The 16,969-nt window shown below is 35.1% G+C and overlaps 1 protein-coding gene across 1 annotated transcript in view; it reads right to left on the bottom strand.

Moving 5' to 3' along the window:
• LOC121726588 (hemicentin-2-like) overlaps window positions 1–5,892 on the bottom strand; it is a 58,665-nt gene extending 52,773 nt beyond the window's left edge. The window contains exon 1 of the mRNA XM_042114011.1: window positions 5,724–5,892. The gene's annotated coding sequence lies outside the window, so the exon portion shown is untranslated. The remainder of the gene's footprint in view (window positions 1–5,723) is intronic.
• Window positions 5,893–16,969: the final 11,077 nt, after the last annotated feature.

The raw sequence follows: 16,969 nt of genomic DNA, 5'->3' as shown, positions 1-16,969 counted from the left end.
GGAGTGAGCACACTGAGATGGGCCGTGTCGGGGCTCAGCGTGCCGGGGCTCATCGCAAAAATCCGCCTCCATACAATTTGTATGGAAGCGGATGCGCGTATCGCACACTGTGTCAGGGCGCAGCGGATTTCCGCTTCCATACAAATTGTATGGAGGCGGATTTTTGCGATGAGCCCCGGCACGCTGAGCCCCGGCACGGCCCGTCTCAGTGTGCTCACTTCTTTAGAGTTAACACAACATAACTAGAGTCCTACATTCAGGGCTAAGCCGAGAAACGGGACTATCTCGAAAAGCAGAAGCAGTTTGTTCGGTACATTTATTTTGAGTAGATCAAGTAGGCGGAATATTATCCATACTTACATAATCCATTATAAATACGAAATAGTGTTTGTCTGTTACCTCTTCACGCCGCGCCGAAATCGCTGAACCTTTTTTTTATGATTTAGATGAAATTTGGTATGGAGATTGGAGATACTTTGAGTCCCGGGTAAGGATAGTTCTTATCCAGGAAAAATGTACACGATATACAGATTTTGGCGCGACGGATTATCTAGTAAATTATATAATATAATATTTTTTTTCGTTATTCGTTCATTGAATCGAGAAATAGTGAATAGAAAAACCATAAATTGGATTTACATGCATCGATTTTTGCCTTTCTATTTCCGAATGATTAATTGGTTTGAAGGGTATTGTAACATCGAAGTTAGATTTAGACTATAAAAATAAGTATTAAATTAGCCTAAAAATAATAAATTAGCACAGCATTAAATGTTAAACATTATTAACATGTTCATCTAACTTAAATGAAAATATGATCAATTAAATGTGAGTCATTGTTATGATTCTATTATAATTTTACGAATTACGACTGAACCTCGTGAACATTTATTTGATCAGCGGGGCTAAAATGGTGGTATAGCAATCCCTCTCAATCAATTCACAAAATGAATTGTCAAAACCGTCAGTCACGAATGTCAAATTTAGACCAATTCAATTGGTCTAAATTCGTACTAATTTGACATTCGTGAGTTTGACCAATTCAATTGGTTTATATTCGTACTAATTTGACATTCGTGACTTTGACAGTTTTGACAATTCATTTTATGAATTGATTGAGAGGAATTGCTATACGACCATTTTAGCCCCGCTGTAGTTTAGAAGCTATAGGTCTACCAGAATCTGATTGCATAAAGTGTGAAAAGAAATTGACTCTAGCACTACCGGGGTAATTGCAATAAAACATTTTGATCATTTTTTTTCCTTATAGCGGCTGATTCTGTGTGTGAAACATGTAAATATAAAAATGTATCCAATGATCAAGGATATTTTTTGAAAATTTGCCATCAAAATTTGCCATCAGATCCTGGTAGACCTATACCATCCTATACAAATTACAAATGTACATAAGCTGACAAAATCATTCTTAATTCGCTTTAGTTCGCGGTGACAAGGCGATAATCAACTTAAAGGTAAAGATTTCCTCCAAGTTTCTCTTGATGGATAACAACAGTTTCCTTTTAGGCAGAACTTAATTCGTAATTTGATAAAAGACGGCCTTGTTTTCTTTGCGAAATACAGTGGTATTAATAAACACAAGTACTAAATTTGTATTGTAATTAATGCTTTCCTCTATAAAAGCGAAGCCACAATGTTTTGCTGCGTTGCGTTGTCGCAACGGAAGAACGCAATGTGTGCCACATCTTGGTTGTGATAACGCGCGATGATTGCTGAATGATGAGTGATGACGCAGAACAGAGCGTTACAACAGCTTATATTAATGTGCGTTTCACCTTCCCAGTTCATCTCCAAACACCGCATTCGACGTCGCAACGCATTAGTGTTGCATTATGTAGTAAACTAATATAATAAGCCTCACTGTGTTTGTCTATGATAGACGATATGAGTGATACGTGAAGTGCGTACGTGAAGAAACATATTCATCTGTGATTGGCCGATAGATTGTAATTTTGCCAAAGACCCATTCATATTAGCAAGCGTAGTTAAAACCATCCATGAGAGGAAACTTTAAACGTTGATCGTCGCTACGCTGCACCGAACCGCACCGCACCGCAACGGAGATACGTGGCTTCGCTTTTAAGTTACCGGCTGCGCTATTGCGACAAAACTTTTATTACCACTTCCATCAAAATACAGCTGGAATTTAATAACAAACCTCTTGTCCTAGCCCTGACCCTGTGAAAAATACCAAGGACTGACTCCGGTCATTTAGAAAAAATACTAATTGATTCTAAACGAGGGGCGCCAATTTCACTTAAGCCTGATAGAGTTAGCTGTTAATGTTGTCTTTCTAGCTATTTATGGAAATGGAGACAGAAATACTTTGCAAACGTTGCATGATATCTTTTTCACTGACTTTAGTTATTGTTTTCCACCCTTATTTCTGATTGCCACGCGCACGTGCCAAAATAGCCCTGTCGATTCTAAAATTCGTAATACACGGAAAACTAAAAAGAGTATCTACTATATATATGTGTGAGGAAAAACTGTGTCACGTAATGACGGAATTCTTGTTCGCGTTGTACAAACAAATAATTAGGGAAAGTAATGTTTGTGATGGTAATCGTGGGTAATATTGTTAAATGCCGCCTATAAAAAGCTCCGCTTATGACCGTGCTGTGTATACTTTTATTTCGAAGTTGGTTAAATTAGTTCTTAGTCAAATTACATCCGATAGTGTCGACAGTAAAGTGAATATATGTATCATACTTCCATACTAATATTATAAATGCGAAAGTGTGTCTGTCTGTCTGTTACCTCTTCACGCCTAAGCTGATGAAATTTTGCATGGAGATACTTTGAGTCCCGGGAGAGGACGTAGGGTCTTTGTTTCCCGGAAAAATGTACGGTTTCCGCGCGATAACGAGCTCGATAGCGATTTGCGGACGTTATCCGTCTAGTCACTACATATATACAAGTATAAAACAGTGTATCTTTCTCTGTCCCTTTTTTTTATGAAATAAGGGGGCAAACGAGCAAACGGGTCACCTGATGGAAAGCAACTTCCGTCGCCCATGGACACTCGCAGCATCAAAGCTGCAGGTGCGTTGCCAGGCCGGCAACGCACCTGCAGCTTTGATGCTTTAAGAGGAATTAGGGTAACAGGGGAGGGTAGGGATGAGAGGGGAAAGGAATAGGGGACGGTAGAGAAGGGAATAGGGTAGGGGATTGGGCCTCCGGTAAACTCACTCACTCGGCGAAACACAGCGCGAGCGTTGTTTCACGCCGGTTTTTTGCGAGAACGTGATATTTCTCCGGTCGAGCCGGCCCATTCGTGCCGAAGCATGGCTCTCTCACGCAAAATCCCTATGTCCCTTTGTATGATTAAATCTTTATAACTACGCAACGGATTTTGATGCGTTTTTTTAATAGATAGAGTGATAAAGGAGGAAGGTTTATATGTAAACTAATAACATCCATTAAATGGTGGAGAAATACTGTTATATTTGAGGTTTCTAATGTGATGTCGTAAATAATAATTTCATTTTTTTCGCTTACATTTCAAACGCAGGCTGAACCCTACGAGGTTTATCAAAATAATGTACTAAATTTTGTATACATTGAAAAGGTCTACAGAAAACTCCGCGAAAACATTTTTTTGTCATTTACTCTTTACGATAAATAATGATTAATTTTCGAATCAATTTTAACCAATACAGCCTTATCCAATTAAGTACCTTAAATATATTATTGTTGATTTAATATAGATCTGGCCCTATACAGCATAATATGATCGAATATATTACAGATTTAAAAATTGCGGGACTTTTGCGGCGGCACCGGCCAATGTGGGCCACGGGCAAGTAATAAATAAATCAAAAGTACTGGATCGATCGATTTTTTCAGTGAGTAACATAATATCTTAAGAGGGCGACTAACTCCAAAAATCAAACATCGTCCTTATCTCTTCACACTCACGCCCGTCTTTCATATGCCAGGTGAAAAAGAACGACTCGGATTCATCGCCAAATTAGTTTTTTCTCAATAACTCGATAAATATACAACATTTTAAAAATCCGCTAGGTCGATCTCTCAATGATAGAATTTTACACAATGTGTTAAAATATTAACTTAGTTCAATGCACGGTTATGGCAATATATGAAAAATTCGTGAAAATTAGATGCATCTTTGTGATTTTTTTCTATCGAGAAAATTTTAAGATATCGTGTTTTTGCTCAGATCGAATTCTCGGAAATATAATGTAGTATCTAATTTTAGAAAATGAAACAATTCGGGGCTTATTTTCAAGTATAAAAATGAATTATAAAATCGACACTTTAGGGTTAGTCCCCCCTTAAATACCCGTGCGAAGCCTGGGCGGTCGCTAGTAGTATTATATAATTGAAATAAGGCAACGCAAGGGCCTATATTGGCACTCAGTGAAGTGCTATGACGAGTTTCATACATTTTTAGGGTTCCGTACCCAAAGGGTAAAAACGGGACCCAATTACTAAGACTTCGTTGTCTGTCCGTCTGTCTGTCTCCAGGCGGTATCTCAAGAACCGCTATAGCTATATATAGCTATATATAGAAATTTTCACGGATAGTGTATATCTGTTGCCGCTTTAACAACAAATACTGAAAACAAAATAAAATTAATATTTAAGGGGGGCTCCCATACAAAAAACGTAATTTTTTCGGCCTTTTTCGCTCTATATCAATAATGGCAAGAGGTAGGCACTTGAATTTTTCACACATTCTTTTGTTATATATTTAATGATAATATTTAAATAAAATAAAAATTTCAGGGGGGCTCCCATACAAAAAACCCAATTTTTAGCCTATTGCTCTGTATCGGTAAGGAGCCCTTCGTGCGTGAGTCCGACTCGCCTTGGCCGATTTATTATTATTTTCCCGTAGGAACTATCGAATACAAATTGACTAATTACAAAGTTTCAAGTTAGTCAAATACGCAAATGTAATTGCTTTTTTAATATTTAAGGGTTGGTTACGTGGAAAATTGTAAGCTTTCTCGTTAAAACTTGAAACAGACAAATATTTCTGTTGGTCTGTTTCAACGAGAACGCTTAAATAAAGAACAAAAGTTATTGAACAAGTGTCTCTCAACTCTACCTTTAAGGATTCCTTAAAAGTTAAAACCTCTTCAGTAATGGCCAAAGATTTTACAAATAAGTATTGTATTTTATTATCGTCTCAATAAACGCAATCGAGTGATAAAATAGCTTACAGAGTGGATTCAAAGAAATTATTATAATATCAATATTCAACTACTAGATATTATAGTTTCTAAATAATTGTATTATATTTCGTGATATATTTTTTAACATTGCAATTAATAAGTATGTATTTTATTTAAAACTGGAAAGGAAAAATTAAAAGAAGTGAGGAAGGATTTCTTTCGGTAAAGCTCTCAGGTCCAAAGTTACCTATTATGACGGTCAGTAGTATATCCTAGTAGTAATCAAACTGAACGTAGTATACCATAAATTAAGTTTAGGTTTTTATGACTAAGCCTGAAGATGTCGAAAAACAAGTTCTCACGAATTTGGCGCGACGCAGTTTAGCCTCTACATAAACCATTAAATATGATTATATGACTAATACTAGGTAAATTTATGTATTGTTAATATACATAAGTACAATATACATAATATTTAAGAATTTTCCAAAGCTTAAAATTTATTATATAAGTATTTTTAGAATTTTTACCATATAAATTAGCGAAAGAAAAAATACTTACAACATGTCACAATATCACAAAAACCACTGATTACAACACCAATTGCGGCCGAAACCGCAGCAAAAAGAATTCGTTCCGATTGGGACGAGCGGAAACTCGGATTTCACGGATTACGCGGGCGAGTAATGGGACGAATCACGAGCGTGGTGGGACGAGTGTGCGTGCGAGCGGCCGCGGCGGCACTGCCTCCGGCCGAAAGCCTCGCGTCGTTGAATCAAAATCTGGTTTTAGGCCGGCCACATACGTTAGACCATTGTCCACTTTTTGTATGTGAATATCATGGATGTAGAGTTACGTTATTTCGATAGCGAAGTTGGAAGTCCAAAATGTATGGGATTTGACATAACGCATCGCAAAGTGTCATTTGAGGTCATGGTCCGTGGGCCATGGCGCTTGTGATGCGTTAAATCCCATACATTTTTGACATCTAACTTTGCTATAGAAACTCGTGAATTCTTTTTTTTATTTTTTTTTTATTTTGACTAAGTACTCAGGTTAGGTGTAGAAGTTATGTCGGTTATGTGCGATTATCTTTATAGGTGATAAGATATTTTGTACATAAAGGCACTTCTCAATTCAGCTACCTTCTAGAATCTAGACTAATTTGAGTAATCCTTTTTTATTCACAGGTTTCTATGATCTAAGAGAATTTTTTCTTTTAATTTTTCTTGTAAATAATTTTAAATAATTAATTTTCGTGTGTGCAGACAATGTAATTTGTAAGAAACATTAACCTTTCATAAATAAACATAAAATGCTCATTACGTTTATTTAAAAGTTAAAGTAAGTAATTACTTATAGTCTTAAAATTATTGTATACTTAACGAAATTCGAAAAGCATCATGCAGTTTTTGGCTCATGCGGAAGTCGGAACCCGCTGAACAATCTCTATTAAAAATAACGCGAAAACAAAAGTTATTCTTTACTGCAACTCTGAAAGTGACAATGCGTTGTATAGTTTTGTATAACAAGAGTTTTTATAACAAGAGATAAAAATGTGGGTCACCCACTACTCACAAAGTAAATTTTATCCGGATAATTTTTTCAGTTATTTGCCGAAGACCTTTCCCACTTCCAAATCGAATTATCTTGACCACCTTTTCGTGATTTGATTTCTGAGTGTGCTATTCTCGTGTACAAGATGTTGCATCATCACTATCGTCAGGAATAATTTACAAGTGCCTACTTAAATTAGCAGCTTCTTGAATCTCTTCATTAGAAATTGCTGCAGAAGAAATTAGCTTGATTATTGCTTGTATTTAAGTATCCTAACGAGCTTTTATAAGCCTACTACCTCATTCTAAAATCAAACCAGGCAGCGGCTGTCGTCATTTTGACGATTCAACTTCTTAAAACATAATTTTAAAACTTTAAAACTAATATATATATATATATATATATATATATATATATATATATATATATATATATATATTTATATATATTTTAAAACTTTAAAACTAAATATATATATATATATATATATATATATATATATATATATATATATATATATATATATATATATATATATATATATATATATATATATATATATATATATATATATTATTGTGCCCTTGAGCATGATTGAAACTAGTCTTTATAAAATAATATTACTAGCTTTCGCTGTCCCTTGATATGCTCTATGATACACCCTGTATTATGCACCATTAAAATCAAACAGTACAGCGGTTTATGTGCGGTATCGAAGAAACACACATATTGTAATACCGCCAAAAATCAATACCTTCCTACTTCCTGCCTTCACTGTCACCTTAAAACGGACACTGCTCCTGAAATAATGATCAAGTTTATTAACCGTCCCCATTCCCGTACTAACAACGTCCCCTTTAAGGGGGCTACTAACCCTAAAGTGTCGATTTTATAATTTATTTTTATACTTGAAAAAAAAGTCCCGAATTGTTTCATTTTCTAAAATTAGATACTACATTATACTTCCGAGAATTCGATCTGAGCAAAAACACGAAATCTTAAAATTTTCTCGATAGAAAAAAAAATCACAAAGATGCATCTAATTTTCACGAATTTTTAATTTATTGCCATAACCGCACATTAAACTAAGTTAATATTTTAACACATTGTATAAAATTCTATCATTGAGAAACCAAACTAGCGGATTTTTTAAATTTTGTATATATTTATCAAGTTATTGAGAAAAAACTAATTTGGCGATGAATCCGCGTCGTCCGTTTTCACCTGCCGGGCTAGCACGGCCACCAGTAGAAATGCGAAAGTATAGACAAACTATGGAGATAAACTTAAGGTGAAGTTCCGATCTTTTTTCGTTCCGAAAAATTCAATTAAAATGCTACTTTATGACAAACTATAGTCCTAAAAATTCAAATAATATCCTACTTTATGACATATGTTATTATAGTCTGTCATAAAGTGGCATTTTAGAGCTGGCGCGCACTACGACTTTTTGCCGCGCGATTATTGAATTTTTATCGGTCGCGATTAGCCGCGGTATATTATGTAAGTTTATGTCCACAGTTTGTCCGTACTTTCGCATTTCTACTGGAGGCCGTGCTAGCCCGGCTGGTATGGCATATGAAAGACGGGCGTGAGTCTGAAGAGAGAAGGACAATGTTTGATTTTTTGGGTTAGTCTCCCTCTTAATGTATCGGAGACAAATTGAGGGTGTATTTATAGTATTAATTAAGGGCATTGTCTCCGTCTCATTAGACGATACTGAAGACTGATGGATGAGGGCCGCGACGAGGAGTGACGGGCGGCCGCTTGTTATTTTTCGGCACTCGTATGAGGGATAATATGTTGTATGTCAAGTTAAATGGGCCGTACGTTATTTTTGTTATCGGATATTCGATGAATTATTTATTAGAATGCCTAATGGTTATTTGCAGTTTTAAACAAAGTTTTTGTATTTGGCTAAAAAAACACTTTAATATTGACACTGCCGCATTTAGAGACGAATATTAATAGCTTAACTGTAAATTAAATGACTATTTTTGACATAATCTGAAAAAATATTTAGGTAAGTAATTAATATTCGTCTCCGAGTGTTCGAGTTTTAGTCCTTCTTAAGGCCCTCCTCCGAGTTTGTCAAGGAACGGAATGAGTGTCGCACAAGCTTTAAGTAGTAGATCAGTAATCGGTGGGTTCATTTCATTATGGGCAGATCATGAGTCATGACCAAAACGGTGACGCGCTATTTGCAGCATTTATGTGTTATTGGTATTTGGTAGATAAACTTAATTAAAATTTTGGCCCTTTGTCTTTTCCAGTTTCCCCGAGCGATCCAATGCTAAGTACTCACATACGGTTTTGCTCGATAGTTTTACTCCGAATCGAAGGAAATGACATATTTGACATATTAATTTCCATCGAGCCGGCTCGAAGCGAGCCTTCGAGCTGTCAGTTTTGCGGTCCACTCGGTGGTTATTTCTCGATTTAGAGTAAAACTATCGAGCAAAACTGTATGTGAGTACGTAGCTTTACAATTGGGTGCGGCCTATACGATGGAAAAGATAAGGCAGAAGATTTAAGTATGCTTATGTGAGCAATTTCGGTATTGCCAAAAGGCTTCGATGCCCTTAAACCAACTCTAGAATACATAAATTTACAGCAGAATTGATTATCCCTTCGGCGTTTGGATATTTATTAAAAAAGTTCCCGAAGTCGGAAACTTATTAAAAAAATAGCAGCTATGTGGACGTCGCGTCGGTTCTGTTAATGTTTTAAAACACTTAAGCCAATCTCCCAAGTTTTAAACTACGACTAAATTTTATTATGGCTAGAAACTTAAAAGTTTATTACAGAAAAAGGGAAAAAGTCTGTGGTAGGTAAAGCTCTAACTATGTTTTTGGTATCGAACTAAAAGGTAGAAAAGGGAGGAGTGCCTTTTTAAAAAAGGTAAAAGACTAAGTACTACCTATCTATGATTTTATTTTTTATTTTATTTATTAAAATCAGGCATTATATTATATACTAGCTGTTTCCCGCGACTTTGTCCGTGTCAGCAATATGTGATAACAAAGATAATAAAAAAATCCCCTTTTTAAGGTTCCTTACCCAAATATCCAAAATAGAAACTCATATAAACAGACGAACATATTACCTCCTCCTTTTTGGAAGTCGGTTAAAAATAATAATGATACTCATTTTGTTTCAGGTAGCAGATGGATGCCAAAATAGTACGAGATCCAGCTCACCTATAAAGACCACTTCTGAAATTGTCCGGATATAAATCCCAAATGCTTTGTTAGCCCATTTCTGGAAGCTGTGAATAGGAACATAATAATATTATAATGTCTATGGACGCTTCACACCACGTCAGTCTGGCCCCGTGCTAAGTTACTGAAGGAATATATCCTACTTATTAATATTATAAAGGCGAAAGTTTTGGATGTATGGATGTGTGGATGTGGTGGATGTTTGTTACTCTTTCACGCAAAAACTACTGAACAGATTTTAATGAAATTTTTCAATAATATAGCTTATACATCAGAATAACACATAGGCTACAATTTTAACCGTCTTTCAAAATGGAGGAAGTTGATGAGATGTTCGTTTTTTTATATTCAACGATTACTCCGCCGTTTGTAAACCGATTTTCAATTTTTTTCTTTTGATGAATAGTTTATCATCCCAATTTGGTACCATATTCATAAAAGAGGTGACCTGATGAAGGGATCCATAAGTAATCGAGGAAAATCCTATAATATATAAAAATATATATAATAAAATGTATATGGAAACATGTGGTGACTTCGGTTTCGTGAGCAGTATTCTAAGCACATGCTACGTAAGTAAGGTTTTGCACCGAGGTAAACCATGGTTCGGAAGGTGCTGATAGCACTCCTGAGTCTTTATAGGTACAAGTTTGAGAGTGTGGCGGTACCCACAATTCGCCTAACATTCCTGCATCGCGCTATCGAAGTTTCTGAGAACGGCAAGATATATACAACGTCTGAAATGACGTCAGTGGGCTTCGGCCTGACCGAGCATGCTATCTCTCTCGGTTGGAAGATCTTCCTTTTCGGCCGCCACTAACAACGTTAAAAGAGTATCTACTTTTGTCCCTGAAAAATGTACGGTTCTCGTACGATAAACAAGTTTTGGCGTGTTGCGAGCGTCATCTTGTTCTAATAAATTGGATACAACTATCATACAATCGATGTAACAAGACAATATCCATCTGCAAGGTACAAAGACGTCGTCCACTTTCCACCCCGATGCCACTGAACAGACTATTTGCACCAAAGTTGGCTAGTTTCAGTTCTATTTACTTCCAATTCTCGTACATATTATACAGATGATACATACAATAGGTTTTTTTAACACAATTAATTAATACATCGTGAATCATTTCGTGGGATTCAATATCTTTATTTATCAATATTAATATCAGATTTCACCAGACTCAGTTTAGCCGTATTTATAAGTCAGCGAGCGATACTTGAAAACAACGTTTTTCATCACAATATAGCTATCATTAAGTAAATAATGTATGTGGAACCACTTCGAAACAAACGCTTACAGTGTGCTCTACTGTAATTTGGACGCTGTATTTGTGTGTCATCCCACAAAAAATTACGTATTGAATAATTAATGCAGTCATGTTATTTAGGTCATTTAAGACTACATTCATTTACACATTACCAAATTTTTTGTAGATTAAAACAAAAATGGTTAACAGCAACCATTTTAACAGACTTCTATCATATTTATAATATTATGATATAAGGAGGCATAGGACTACTTTAACAATTTCATAAATTTTCGTTTCCAAACCACAATTTTATTCTAATTGTGTCACTGAACATTTCCATGTTGACTCTTATGATACTCTAAGCTCATATTACATCGTACAACTTAAGTACTCGTCGAGTGGTCGCATTGTGAAAACTGAAAACTATCTTCTCTGTCTGCATTACATAGAATTTGTCGTACATATTATATTCGTTCGTGCATTGAATATTGAACTCTAGTATCATAGTACTATTTGAAGATGATTATGTTATAAGTAGATGTCCCGCAATTCGCAACGTCTTGCGCGGGAATTCCGAACATTTTTTACATTTAGAATTTCTCTAATGTATAATTTATAAAATTCTCGTGTCACAATCTTAGATAGCGTACTCCTCCGAAACGGCTTTACTGATCTTAACCAAATTTTAAATGCATATTCAGTGGGTCTGAGAATCGGCTACTGGGTTGGTACTTTTTATATTGATAAGTGCATTTGTTGAATAAATAATAGTAAATTATTACAACTCGAGACTGACGGCGACCATTGTTTGTGCGACGGGATAGCGATGGACGTTGCCATGCCTGGTGACATACTTATTTAGTCACTTCAATAAAATAATACGGGCGAAATGCTTTATATGGCAAAACAACATTTGCCGGGACAGCTAGTAATTTATACCCCTCGTCTGTCACGCATACCGGGTCCCGGTATATTGCGTCTGTCACCTATACCGGGATATGGTTCGGCGGCCGGGTCCCGGTTCCCGCTCAAATTAACGTGTTTCTAAGTGTTTATCCTCATACGAGTAGAACAGATTGCAATCATTAAGTAATGACTATTCTATACCCTTCCCTAATATACAGGCGGTAACAAAACACAGTGATAATATTTTAATAGCGTTTGTATAATGATTAATGAGTCTCCTGTATACATAGAGTTCACTGTGAAAGTTGCAGCGCTGAAAGAGTAACTATTTTACTTTTGTATGGGCAAATATCATGTCGCTGGGGTGCTTGCTCAATGCTCATATAAATCACAAAAATTATACTTCGTCATCAAACCTACGTGGTTTTTCTGTTAGTACTAAATTATATTTTTTGTCATCTTGTTGTATTAATAAATAAACTAGGTATTTGACCGAGCTATGCTCGGAATTCGATAAAACACGAATAAAATTACATTTTCTAAACTCAAAAAAAAAAAATGCCGTCTTCATACACATACGGATGCCCGGATCGGCAATTTGTATGGGTATGAAGACGGATTTTTTTGAGTTCCCAGCATTGTTCTTATAGAAAAAGCTGTTCATTTTGACGGTCTCATTTGATGGTTTCAAGGATGACGGTGTTTACACAAACACACTGTGTATGTTACCGGAAATGTATGTAATCCGTCATTGTATACAGTTCCTAGGAAATGTATACAATTCCTTAAAACGCACGGAAATGTATATATTTTTTTAATGAAATAAGGGGGCAAACGAGCAAACAGGTCACCTGATGGAAAGCAACTTCCGTTGCCCATGGACACTCGAGGAGAGGGCAGGGCAATCGCGCTAGTGCGGTGTAAACTGTTGTGTTTATGTTCAAAACATTTATATTGCTAGATAATCGTCAAAGTGTTAAGAAAAACCTACAACAACAGGCTAAAAAATGCTGAAATCTAGTGAAAAGAAGTTTGGCCCTGTACGTATTGGCACTTCTGTACGAATTGCAGTTCCAGAGGTTGATAGAGGACGTGGTGAATGGTGTGCCCGAAATAGTATATGTTTAGTTTTGGCTAAAACCGATAACGAGCTCTATCAAATTGGTACTAAGAACGGAATCTTAAAATAATTATATTCTCAGTCTCAGATTAATCTGTGTCCAAGAGTTCTCCTTGATGCATAGAATGTACCGAATACGGAGATAGCACTACGATAAGTTGTTAACCTACAATTCACCGAAACCAGCCAGGGATGTAAGAAGTTCCTTTGCAAGAACAACTGTACTACTGCAAGATGTCTGTACTATAAAAAATATTGTGTACTTCCCAAGTTCCATTCATAAAGTTAACGTACCTAGCGGAATAGAGCAACAATCTCGAGCTATCAAACGTAACCAAAATTGGGTTTCATCTGTGTGAAAAATATGTGTACGTATACACTTACACAAGCATGATTGAACATGAATTCTATGAGAGTAAATTGTCAACGAGCGGCACGTGCCGACTGGACGTCAAAAAAAGAGTGCTGCTATCATGTATCACACGTCTCTTTTTACCACGCAGTGTTACTGATAGTGACATCTCTCTTGCTCAGGCCTTTGTTTCTCTATTCCGCTTAGCTAGGTATATTAACTTTATGGTTCCATTCCAGCTTACCCTGCAAAAATAAATAGCCATATTATGTCAGTCTATGTGGCTATGTTAAATGTCATACCAAACGTAAGTTTGACTTTATAACAATAATATAAGTCGATTTCATATTTTTTACATTTTAAAAGTTACGACATGGTTGATTTTTGAGGCTTTAATTAGTATATTGATAATATGAACATTATTATATTTTACGATATTATTGTTACCTGAACTTTGTTATCTCAACGAGTGCTTTAATAAAAATTATTACCCTCATTGTAAGAACGTGTTTTATTACAGAAAGCATTGTTTTTATACATTTCCTAATACGATACTGGAATTATATACAATTCCTAGGAATTGTACACATTTCCTAGGACATTTATCTATTAAATAGTTTTTGAAACAATATTTTGTACATTTCCTAAATACGGGACCCTATTTCTAAGACTTCGATGTCTGTCCGTCTGTCCATCTATCCGTCTGTCCATCTGTCTGTCTGTCCGTCTGTCCGTCTATCCGTCTGTCCGTCTATCTGTCTGCCTCCAGGCTGTAACTCAAGAACGGTAATATGTAGCTAAAGAGTTGAAATTTTCACAGAATATGTTTTTATGTTGCCGGCTTAACAACAAATACTAAAAACAAAATAAATTAAATATTTAAAAGGGGCTCCCATGCAACAAAAGTAATTTATCAAACATTTTTTGCTCGGTATCATGCAATGATGACAACAGGTAAGCATCTGAAATATTCACAAAATACTCAACTGTATTTATACTTTAATAATTAATAATAATATTTAAATACATAAAATAAATAATTGACTGGCTCCCATACAAAAAACACATTTTTTAAATATTTCGCTCTATAATAGTACGGAACCCTTCGTGTGCAAGTCCAACTCACACTTGGTCAATTTTTTAAATCGAATTTATAAAAAAATGTGGTTTTTTGTTAAATGTTAAATGTTAAATGTCCGCACATTGTACGACATTTCTGATCAGAAACAGTTGAACGTCCGCGCTGTCTCTTACATTTTGTACTGAGCCGAGTGAGCTCGAACTCGCCGGAACGATATTTCGGATAGTGTGCGGGGTGGCGATCCGGCGGAATTCAAATGTTTCTGATCAGAATTCGGACAATATGCGGTCGGGCTTAATTAAGTCCGTATCTGTCATAATGGGTAAGTATAAGCGCAGTAGCCCGCTCGCGCTGTCAACTATTAATCGTAAATCGTAAAAGACCAACTATTGGTAATTTACAGTACTTGGTACATACCCAGTTGTTATTATAATTTACATGCCATATTATAATGACCATCACAAGTAATTTCGTAGTCATCTTCAACAATCGTGTCACTATAACTATACAGTTGACCGTGTGCTAATTCTGTTTCTTAGTAAATGTGGTAATCTTTAACTACGGAGAATTTCTATAATTTGGGCCTAAAATAATAATCAGCATATTTTGATAGGTTTTAAGGTATGCAAGGTATTTAATTGAGTGCTGCCGAATGGTTAATATAATATTACACACGATCACTAAATACCTGGCAGTTCTAAATGCTCAAGCTTGGCGGATACACTCTGTGTGCCTAGAATCTAGACATTTAAATCAACTTAAATAAAAACATTTATTTACAAACAAGAAAACATAATATACTAAAGTATGATTTAATAACAATAGATAATTATAACATAATATCATCTAGGAGATTTGATCCTAGAGGAACATAGAGTCAGGATTTTTAATTATCACTATATCCCATTCAAAAATATCATGCTATATCGTTATTTATTTATTTATTTATTTATTTATTGGAAGCACAATACACAGTACAATCAAAATAATACAAGGCGGTTGTTTACATTGGTATCTAAGCTGGATTGTAACGTAAAACTATGTGCATACAACTAATCTAAATTTTTAAAGTTAATGGAATCAGGCGTTACTTTGCGGAAATCCATAGCTTAAAATTTAATTTGTTATTATTTTTAGCAATATTCCGCGAAATAAACTTCCACCTTTAAGTAAATGAGTGAGTGTACGCATAGGCATGCGTATAGCACCTCCCTCCTCCCACACTGCCTATGCGTACACTCTCATGCAAGAACCTGCAAACACCACCCCCACACAAGCAATAATGTTTTTCAAAACCGTGCAAGGCCCCTCAGGCCGTGCAGGGGCCTTGCGTACACTCACTCATTTACTTAAAGGTGGAAGTTTATTTCGCGGAATATTGCTAAAAATAATAACAAATTAAATTTTAATCTAAACAAATTTAAGTTCCTATAATACTATATTAATAATTATAGCATGATATTGTGTTATGTAGTAATGTTATATTATACATCATACTTCAAAGTTGTTCAGAATAAACAGGTTAAGGAGGATGTCTTTTAGAATTGTCGAAAATGATTTAGAGTTTTTATTAAAAATGTCCAATTCAAAATAATCTTTAGCTAAATCATTGTATTGCCTGGTTATGGTTGTAGATTGTAGAACTAAAGTTAATAAAGACATCAGCAGACTATTGGTTTTTAATTAAAATCGATGTGAAGCAATTCGATTGTATTCGAATCAATTACAGGGCGAGTAACTCGTGAGATCTCACAGTGCAACCTGCAAGTCATGTGTAGGGCTGTCACATAATAGAAAATTTGTAAAAAATATAAAATTTTGTCAAAAGTATATAGAACATTGCAGAAATATGTTTATCGTGTAACCCCACATTTTCTAGTATAAAAGTAGCCCGGGATTCAAACTATCTTATATATAAAATTTCATCAAAAATTGTTAGTACTTACATAATATTATGTACTTTTGCTTGCTAAGGAAAACATTAAAGTAGTGAAAAATATCTGATAATAATAATAATTGTTGAATGAGAATTTGTGGTCAATGTTTTCGTAGACAAATAAATTTTAGTAACGGTTTTATAGACCTTTTAAGTGACTACGTTAAAGGTTAATGTATGTTTTAATTTTTAATTGTATCCAAGAATAATTTCATTAGAGTATATTTTATCAGACAAGACTTTCGTCTTTCATCGTCGTTGACATAATTATTATTATTTAGGACTTACAATTCTAATTTATCTCGATATTTACTATATTAAACAAATTATTATATAAATTTTTGTTTATGACATTTTAATTTTCAAATTATTAGG

Source organism: Aricia agestis, chromosome 4 (assembly GCF_905147365.1).
Source record: "Aricia agestis chromosome 4, ilAriAges1.1, whole genome shotgun sequence".
Lineage (NCBI taxonomy): Eukaryota > Metazoa > Arthropoda > Insecta > Lepidoptera > Lycaenidae > Aricia > Aricia agestis.
Note: the sequence above shows the minus strand (reverse complement) of the source record. Positions and strands in the feature narration are given on the sequence as shown.